The sequence below is a fragment of the Giraffa tippelskirchi genome, chromosome 1 (genome assembly GCF_054371585.1).
Source record: "Giraffa tippelskirchi isolate mGirTip1 chromosome 1, T2T-mGirTip1v1.2.pri, whole genome shotgun sequence".
NCBI classification, from domain to species: Eukaryota; Metazoa; Chordata; class Mammalia; order Artiodactyla; family Giraffidae; genus Giraffa; species Giraffa tippelskirchi.
The window spans coordinates 110827621-110836654 of NC_137275.1; the positions used below are offsets into that span (position 1 = coordinate 110827621).

The 9034-nt window shown below is 51.6% G+C and overlaps 1 long non-coding RNA gene across 1 annotated transcript in view; it reads right to left on the reverse strand.

Moving 5' to 3' along the window:
* Positions 1 to 8896, reverse strand: part of LOC145506877 (uncharacterized) — a 50359-nt gene extending 41463 nt beyond the window's left edge. The window contains exon 1 of the long non-coding RNA XR_014054414.1: positions 8702 to 8896. This is a non-coding gene — a long non-coding RNA (uncharacterized LOC145506877). The remainder of the gene's footprint in view (positions 1 to 8701) is intronic.
* Positions 8897 to 9034: the final 138 nt, after the last annotated feature.

The following is a 9034-nucleotide window of genomic DNA, read 5'->3' on the forward strand; positions in this document are numbered from 1 at the left end:
GGCGCGGGGCCCCCTGGGCAATGGCCTCTGAAAAATGACCTCCCAGCCAGCGCTTCCCAGCCCAGGATGACTCTCAGCCCAAACGCGGTAGGGGAGGCTATCGTCCTTGGAGGCAGGAAAGGCAGCCCCAGAGAGTGGCTTTTCAGTCCTCCCTCGCACAGAAAGTCTGGGGCTCCTCAGACGCCAGACCTCCGGGCCTGCTCCCTGGGCCTCAATTCCCGAGTCCAGCCCGGGTGTCCGCCCGCACTCTGGGAGGCTTACAAAGACATTCCTAGGACATCAATAACGCCCTGGCTTTGAGGTTGGACTTGAAAAATGCTGATGGGTTTCAGGTACAGGGAAACATGTTGGCGCACAAGCTGCTCTTTTCCATTTCCTGGAATCCCTGGCTCAGATCCCAACGCCATCAGAGGGACAGAGGAGTGGGGGGTGGGCAGAAGAGGTGCTCCTGCAGAAGGCAGGCCTGGGCTGCCTGCCTCCAGGACCTTCCCCCACCGTTTCCATCCTATCTGCTGTCCCAGGGGTCTCTGACATGACCCCCTCCTGGACCCTCATGTGTGAAACTGACTTCGGGGGCCGTCTTCTGGATCAAGCTGTCAGATCCTAATTTGACAACCAGGGCCCCTCCTCTGGGTGGCTGGGGAAGCAGTTTTCAAGCTGAGCTCCCCTGGGTGCCTGGCGGGGGGCGGGGGCCAGTGGGTCACCTGTGGGCACAGCCCGTCGGCCGGGCTCAGCCTCCATCCGCCCCACACACGGAGCCATGAGCACGTTTCTTCCAGGCCCGCCCCTCCCCCTCCACTGGGTTCCTGGCCCGGGGCACCCAGCGGGGTGTGCGGGCCTCTGTCTTGGGTACCTCAGGGGCACTGGACAGGGGGTCGGGGACTTGAGTGGACACTGGGGAGGGGCCTTCCTTGGGGACGTTTCTGACGGCTCCTGGGAAACAGGACTGCACGCTCCTCACACCTCCAAGCGTGGACCAGGCTCAGCAGTTTATACACCCTGGGAGCAGGTGAGAAGCGCAGTGTGGGGCCCACCTGGACCTGCTGAGTCAGAACCTGCGTATTGACGACCTCAGGGGCTTCCATGCACACCCCGGGACCCTGCACCCAGGCAGCCAGCTCAAAGCTTGGTTCCCACCAGACCACCTGCCCCGCTCAGCCTTCCAACCACGAGCCATGCCTCCCCCACCCATGGCTGTACTTCGAGGGGTCCTGCGTGAACTCCCCCCACTCCTGGGATAACCGCTCATGTGTAAAGGCCCAGCTTTGTGGATGGGTGAATGGTGCCCTCCAAAAGAGACACCCACATCCCAACTCCTCATATTTGCGAGGGGGGCTTTATTCGGAAATGGGGTCTTTGCAGATGAAATCAAGTTAGATAAGGTTATAGAGGATTAGCTGGGCCTTATGCAGAATGCTGGGTGTCTTTATAAGAAGAGGAAGGACACACAGAGAGGAGGAGGCCATGTGAGTAGGAAGCGGAGGCTGGGGGCACGTGGCCCCAAACCCAAGAACACCTGGAGCCCCAGAAACTGGAAGAGCTGGAAGTGACGCTCCCCCAGAGCCCGGGTCGGGGGGCCCGGTCCTGCTGACGCCTTGGAATTTAGTAAATCGGAAAGATAACCCTGTATGCAAGACAACAAAAGAGACACAGATATATAGAACAGTATCATGGACTCTATGGGAGAGGGCGAGGGCGGGATGATATGGGAGAATGGCACTGATGCATGTCAATTATCATATGTGAAACGAATCGCCAGTCCAGGTTCGACGCATGATACAGGGTGCTCGGGGCCGGTGCGCCGGGATGACCTGGAGGGATGGGATGGGGAGGGGGCTGGGAGGGGGGTTTCGGAAGGGGAACACATGTACACCCATGGTGGATTCATGTCAATGTATGGCAAAACAAATACAGTATTGTAAAGTTAAAAGATAGATAAATAACCTAATTTAATAAAAATAAAGAAAATACAATAAACTTCTGGTCCCAGAACTGGGAGAGAATCGATTAGTATTGTTTTAAGCCTCCCCCACCCCCAGCCCCCAGGTTGTGGTCGTCAGTATCAGAAGCCCCATCTGGGACTCCCAATATTCTGTGTCCTTAAGATCTACCAGCTCAGTTCAATTCCAGAAAAATAAACGACCCAATCAAAAAGTGGGCCAAAGAACTAAACAGACATTTCTCCAAAGAAGACATACAGATGGCTAACAAACACATGAAAAGATGCTCAACATCACTCATTATTAGAGAAATGCAAATGAAAACCACAATGAGGTACCATTTCATGCCAGTCAGAATGGCTGCTATCCAAAAGTCTACAAGCAATAAATGCTGGAGGGTGTTACGCTGTTGGTGGGAATGCAAACTAGTACAGCCACTATGGAGAACAGTGTGGAGACTCCTTCAACAACTGAGAATACAACTGCCATATGACCCAGCAATCCCACTGCTGGGCATACACACCGAGGAAACCAGAATTGAAAGAGACACGTGTACCCCAATGTTCAATGCAGCACTGTTTATAACAGCCAGGACATGGAAGCAATCTAGATGTCCATCACAAGACGAATGGATAAGGAAGCTGTGTTACATATACACAGTGGAATATTACTCAGCCATTAGAAAGAATACATTTGAACCAGTTCTATTGAGATGGATGAAACTGGAGCCCATTATACGCAGTGAAGTAAGCCAGAAAGAAAAGCACCAATACAGCATACTAATGCCTATATATGGAATTTGAAAGATGGTAACGATAACCCTATATGCGAGACAGAAAAAGAGACACAGATGCATAGAACAGTCTTATGGACTCTGAGGGAGAAGGTGAGGGTGGGACGATCTGAGAGAAGAGCATTGAAACATGTACATTATCATATGTGAAACAGAACGTCATTCCAGGTTCGATGCATGAGACAAATGCTCAGGGCTGGGGCAATGGGATGACCCAGAGGGATGGGATGGGGAGGGAGGTGGGAGGGGGGTTAAGGATGGGGAACACATGTAAACCCATGGCTGATTCATGTTAATGTATGGTAAAAACCACTACAGTACTGTAAAGTAATTAGCCCCCAACTAAAATGAGTAAGCTGATTAAAAAAATAAAAAGCAGAGACATTACTTTGTCAACAAAGGTCTATCTAGTCAAGGCTGCGGTTTTCCCAGTACTCACGTATGGATGTGAGAGTTGGACTATAAAGAAAGCTGAGCGCAGAAGACTTGATGCTTTTGGACTGTGGTCTTGGAGAAGACTCTTGAGAGTCCCTTAGACTGCAAGGAGATCCAACAGCCCATCCTAAAGGAAATCAGTCCTCAATATTCATTGGAAGGACTGATGTTGAAGCTGAAACTCCAATATTTTGGCCACCTGATGCGAAGAGCTGACTCAACTGGAAAGACCCTGATGTAGAGAAAGATTGAAGGCAGGAGGAGAAAAGGACGACAGAGGATGAGATGCTTAGGTGGCATCACTGACTCAACGGACATGAGTTTGGGTAAACTTTGGGAGTTGGTGATGGACAGGGAGGCCTGGAGTGCTGCTGTTCATGGGGTCACAAAGAGTTGGACACGAATGAGCAACTGAACTGAGCTGAGAAACTAAAAGAGAAAACATTTGAATATTTGAATATCAGATCAAAATTACACACATCTATACATAATCATGACTTCTCTAATAAAAGTTTTTATGCCTGAGCCTCACAGCAAACGACAACAAAAAAAGATCCACCCCTTGACCGCGACTTCAGCCAGGCCGGTCTTCCCCTGTTCATCACGGGAAGTCTTCTCAACAATAAACCTCCTGACTCGGGAGAAAGGCTCGCGCCGCACATCTGTGTGGGGCTTGAGGCCCACGCTTCCCCCGGAGCAGCTCAGCCTCACACACCCGCTGGCCCTGGGGGAGCACAGGGGGTCACACACCTCTGAGCCCCCGTGACCTGGTCACAACTGCAGATGACCGGGCCAGCAGACGTCTCAGGAGGGCGGACTTGCTTCTCTGCCCCCATTTCTCTTGCTTCACTGTCCTTTTGCATTCTCCCATCCCTGCTCCTGGTCTTCCCTTGGGCCTCCCTTGGGGCTCAGCTGCTAAAGAATCCGCCTGCAATGTGGGACCTGGGTTCGATGCCTGCGTTGGGAAGATCCCCTGGTAAGGGAAAGGCTACCCACTCCATTATTCTCGCCTGGAGAATTCCATGAACTGTATAGTCCATGGGGTTGCAAAGAGTTGGACATGACTGAGCAACTTTCATTTCATTCATCCCTGCTCCTGGTCCAGCCTGTCCAGCTGGCCCTCAATGTTGGGGTCCGGGGGACACTGGTGACATCTGGGGACATTTTCGGTTGTATTTACAAATGCTGCAACATATCAAATGCCAGCAACGCCAAGGCTGAGGAATCCCACTTTAAGACTCTTCATCTTTTGGGGGTCGTTGATTATTCAAAGGAGTCCATGGATTTCTTTCTCCTTGGGGAAGCAGCACAATTTTGTTTCACAGTGGGCAAGGTTGTGTGGCTGGGCTCTCTCCGAGGCTATCTTGTTCCCCAAACCCTCTCACTTCTTGTAATCAGAGCACACCCGGCAATGAGCCATCCCAGGCATCTCTCGCTAATCCCGCTGGCGTGGACCCGCGCACACCCTGCATGCTGCCTGCGCCCAGCGGCCCCCGAATAGACTCTGGTCTCGAGCAGGGGAAGGCAACAGGCTGCTTGGGGCCTGACTCATCTCAGGGGAAAGCTCAGGCTTGCAAGGGCCATGGAAAAGTCGGTTATGATCTAAAGACAGCATAAGAAGATGGCTCATGCTCAGCTCCAGCTTTTTGAAATCTTGAACCCTTTAGTTTACACCACAGGAGCATTCTCATCAAAAAAGGGCCCATCAGGGGCTTCCCTGGTGGTCCAGTGATCAACACTCTGCCTTCCAATGCAGGGAGTGTGGGTTCAATCCTTGGTTGGGGAACTAAGATGCCCACATGTCTTGAGGTGTGGCCCCAACATTTTTTTTTAAAAAAGGTCCAATCAACTGCTGAAAACCTTTTAAAGCTATAGTACCAAATTATCACTGAAATTTGGGGTCACTGTGACCTTGTGACTTGTATTCATAAGAAGAAATACATTTTTGGTCTTTGTCCCCCAGTCCTGACACAGAGCTCCTAAAACTCGGGGAATTTCCTAAGTGGGGACAGCAGTCAAGGTGTCTCTTGTTAGGTGAATGAGATGACTTTTCAGAGAGTGCCTCTTTTCCAAAGGGGGGCGGCTTTTTGCCAGGGGAACTAACCACATGGTTAGAGGATTGGAACTTCCGGTCCCTCCCCACTACCATGTCTGGGAACGCGAGAAGGGCTTCCTGTCGAAGCAATCACCAACAGCCAGTGATTTAACCAATTGTGCTTGTGTGATGAATCCTCCAGAAAAACCACCAAACAGGGTCTGGACAGCTCTGGGTTGATGAACACATGTGGATTTGGGGAAAGCGGGGCTTGGAGAGCGTGAAGTTCCGTGCCTCCCCCACACACACTCTGTCCTGTGCATCCCCTTCCATCTGCTGTTCCTGAGTTTTAGTACCTTTTACAATAAAGCTGTGATCTAGTAGGCAACATGTTTCTCTGAGTTCCGTGAGCCACTCTACCAATTAATAGAACCCAAAGTCATTAGAACCTCTGAACGGGTGGCCAGTGGGTCAGAGCGTAGGTGACCATCTGGGCTTGCAAATGATGTCTCAAGTGGGGCAAGGGTCTTATAGGGTTGGGCCTTTAACCTGTGGGGTCTGGCACTACCCGCAGATAGGCAGTGTCCACACTGAGTTAAGCTGCAGGACCCCCAGCTGCTGTCACAGAAGTGTGGGTGGTGCCAGGCAAACAACGCATGCATGTTGGAACTTGGAGAAGAATCCTCACTTGTTGGTACAACTCCATCTTTTCTGGTGGCCATAACCAATGTCTTTATGTTTGGTATTTATTTCAAAGTCAAGTTTTAAAAAAGATATGTGTGGCGAAGGATTTCACTGGACTTGGAAAGGCTCTTCTTTCCCTTTTGTGAGCATGGCCATTCCATTATCCTATGAGCAATAATGATAGATGACTGAATATTCACATTACCAGTGAGAATTTCCCAAGAGCCAGACTCTACATTAAGTACTTTAGGATAACCCAGTGATGTAATGACTTGTTTCCCAGGTGGCTCAGCAGAAAAGACCCCGCCAGCCAATGTAGGAGATGCAGGAGACTTGGGTTCAATCCCTGGGCTGGGAAGATCCCCTGGAGGAGGAAATGACAAACCATTTCAGCATTCTTGCCTGAAAAATTCACAGATACAGGATCTTGGGGGCTACAATCTACAGGGCTGCAAAGAGGTGGACACGAAGGAGCAACTGAACATGCACACAGTTGTGTAAATACTGTTGTTGTCTCTGTTTGATGAGTGATGAAGCTTCATTGTTGTTGCTGTTCAGTCATCAGATTTTGTCTGATTCTTTGCGACTCCATGGACTACACGCTCCGTGGAATTCTCTAGGCGAGAATACTGGAATGGCTAGTGTTTCCCTTCTCCAGGGGATTTTTCTGACTCCCCACAGATTGTAAGACTAAAGTTGAGCATTATTGTTTTCTATTTCATTGCAAATAGCCTTTGGGTATCTGAAAGGACAGGGTAGGTACTTTCAAGGGGTCTTCTGCATAACAAAGCCCTTTCGGCAAATGTGGTCCTAATATCCAGGTAGGCGTTGCTGCTGTAAGTGTCACATCTCAGCCAGAAGGCAAATTCTGAGCTCTTCCTCTGGCAGAAACCAATTCACAAAATAAGCCAAGAAAGAGAGCTGGAAAAACAAACCACACCAACAACCGGAAAAGCATTCCTCATGAGGCAAAGCTAGAGAAAACTCAACAATCTTGTGGCCCAAAAACCCTCTTGGAAACGAATGTTCAGTAAGGAAGAGACGAAACACGGCAAGTTCCAAGGAAGAGGCCATGCCCATGGACAGTGTAGTTTAGAGACGGCCTGACCGCTAGATGAAGACACATGCCAGTGTAAAGCCTTTGCAGACAGCAGTGATGGTCATCACCATAGTTAAGTGTTTAGTCTGGTGACAACCTGCCCTGGGCACCACACGAGGGAGCAGACCTGGTTCTCTTCCTCTGCCCTCACACCATTTCCTCATAAAGGCAGCTCAGGTGCTATTGTGCCCTGCCTGCCTGTCTGGCTCATCCATGAGCTGTGACCACCTCCAGGGAAGGACTCCGCCTTCTCTTCTCTGTGCACCATGAACCTGCAAAAAGTTGGCCTTCAGAACCTCAGGAGACTCACCCCACCCCCACTATAGGCAGAACCCTCCGCAGGCATCAAAACAGCTGTGGAGTCACTGTGGCCCAAGCCCTGGTTACGGATCCCTGGAGCCTAATACAGCCTGTACAGCGTCAATAATCAGGTCCTTTATACACAGATTCCCGCCTGTCAGATCTGAGCTTGGGATTCATTGTAAGCTATGGCCCTCCCATGGCAGCCAGGTGGGCCGCGAGTAGACAAAGGGGCTAGGATCTGAGTTTCGAGGGAGGCATTGAAAGGACAGGCACGGAGGCAACCTGTTGCAAACTGAGGGAGGGTCCCTGCATGTCTCAGAGGAGGCCTCTGGTGTGCAAGTGTGGAGGAGGGCCCCCACGGTGCAAAGGAAAGAGAGGTACTCAGGGGCAAAGGCTCTTGGCCTCTCCTGTAGCAGCTCCAGTTGGTAGCCCGTGAAAAGTGGACAGCCAATGTGGTCACGTGAGCGTGACTCTTATTCCCTCACAAAGCAAGAGAAAGGGGGCAGGGTGTGGCAGTACCCCGAGGGTGTGGTGGGGTGGATGAAGGGAGGTGTCCTTCCTCTCTTTAGTGCAAACTGCTTTTGTCAGCCTCAGAGCTGCCAGACGGCAGTTACCAAGTCAGGTCCCCACAGTACCCAGTGTGGGCTGGGCGCCTTAGCCCCTGTCACATGGACAAGCCACACCATATGGCTTCCCTGAGTTCTAACAGCAGGATCTGGGGGTTTTGTCTAGGTACACACTTCCTTGCTGTAGCTCTGTTACCTCCTTTGAGCCCCGCTTTTGTCCTCTAGAAAAAGGACATTGATTGCTACCTTAGCAGGTTGCTACCTTAATCCTGTGAAGACTAATTAGGGGAACCCTACAATGAGTAGCTTGCCTTAAGACATATCAATGACTAGCTGGCCTTAAGAGATCCTGGGCTTCCCTGATAGATCAGCTGGTAAAGAACCCTCCTGCCATGCAGGAGACCCCGGTTTGATTTCTGGGTCACGAATCCTGATCCGCTGCAGAAGGGACAGGCTACCCACTCCAGTCTTCTCGGGCTTCTCTTGTGGCTCAGCTGGTAAAGAATCTGCCTGCAATGCGGGAGACCTGGGTTCAATCCTTGGACTGGGAAGATCCCCTGGGGAAGGGAAAGGCTACCCACTCCAGCAGTCTGGCCTGGAGAATTCCATGGACTGTAGAGCCCATGGGGTCACAAGAGTCGGACACGACTGAGGAACTTCACTTCATTTTCAAGAGATATGACCTGAATCCAGATTAAACTGGAGGCTCCCAGTGTCCTCTGGCATTTCTTCCCTGAAGCCAGCCAAAACCCACACACGTGCATTTCCAGGGTCTCCACTTAGCCAGCTAGACAGAAAACCCAGCGTGGTGCAAACAAGCTGACAGACAAGCAGGAGAGGACTCACCGGCAGACGGCTTCGCTCAGGTCTCAGGTGGATCTCCGGGACCACGGCAGGAACTGGCGCTCTCAGCCCGTGGGCTCAGCAGCGCCCTCATTCTCAGGCGGGCGGCTCTGCCCTGATGGGCGCGGGAAAGCCACCAACTGCCCCAGGCTGACCTCACGCCGCTTCCACCGCTGTAACCTGACCTCACCAGGCCCCACCCCTTTTGGCGGAACTTCCTCTTCCTCTCTTGATTCCAGCCTGAGGCCCGGCCCTGGGCCCCGATTGGTCACAGCCCCAGTCCTGAGCCAATCACGGTAGCCAGGGAGGATGGAGCACACCGATTGGCCAGATCCA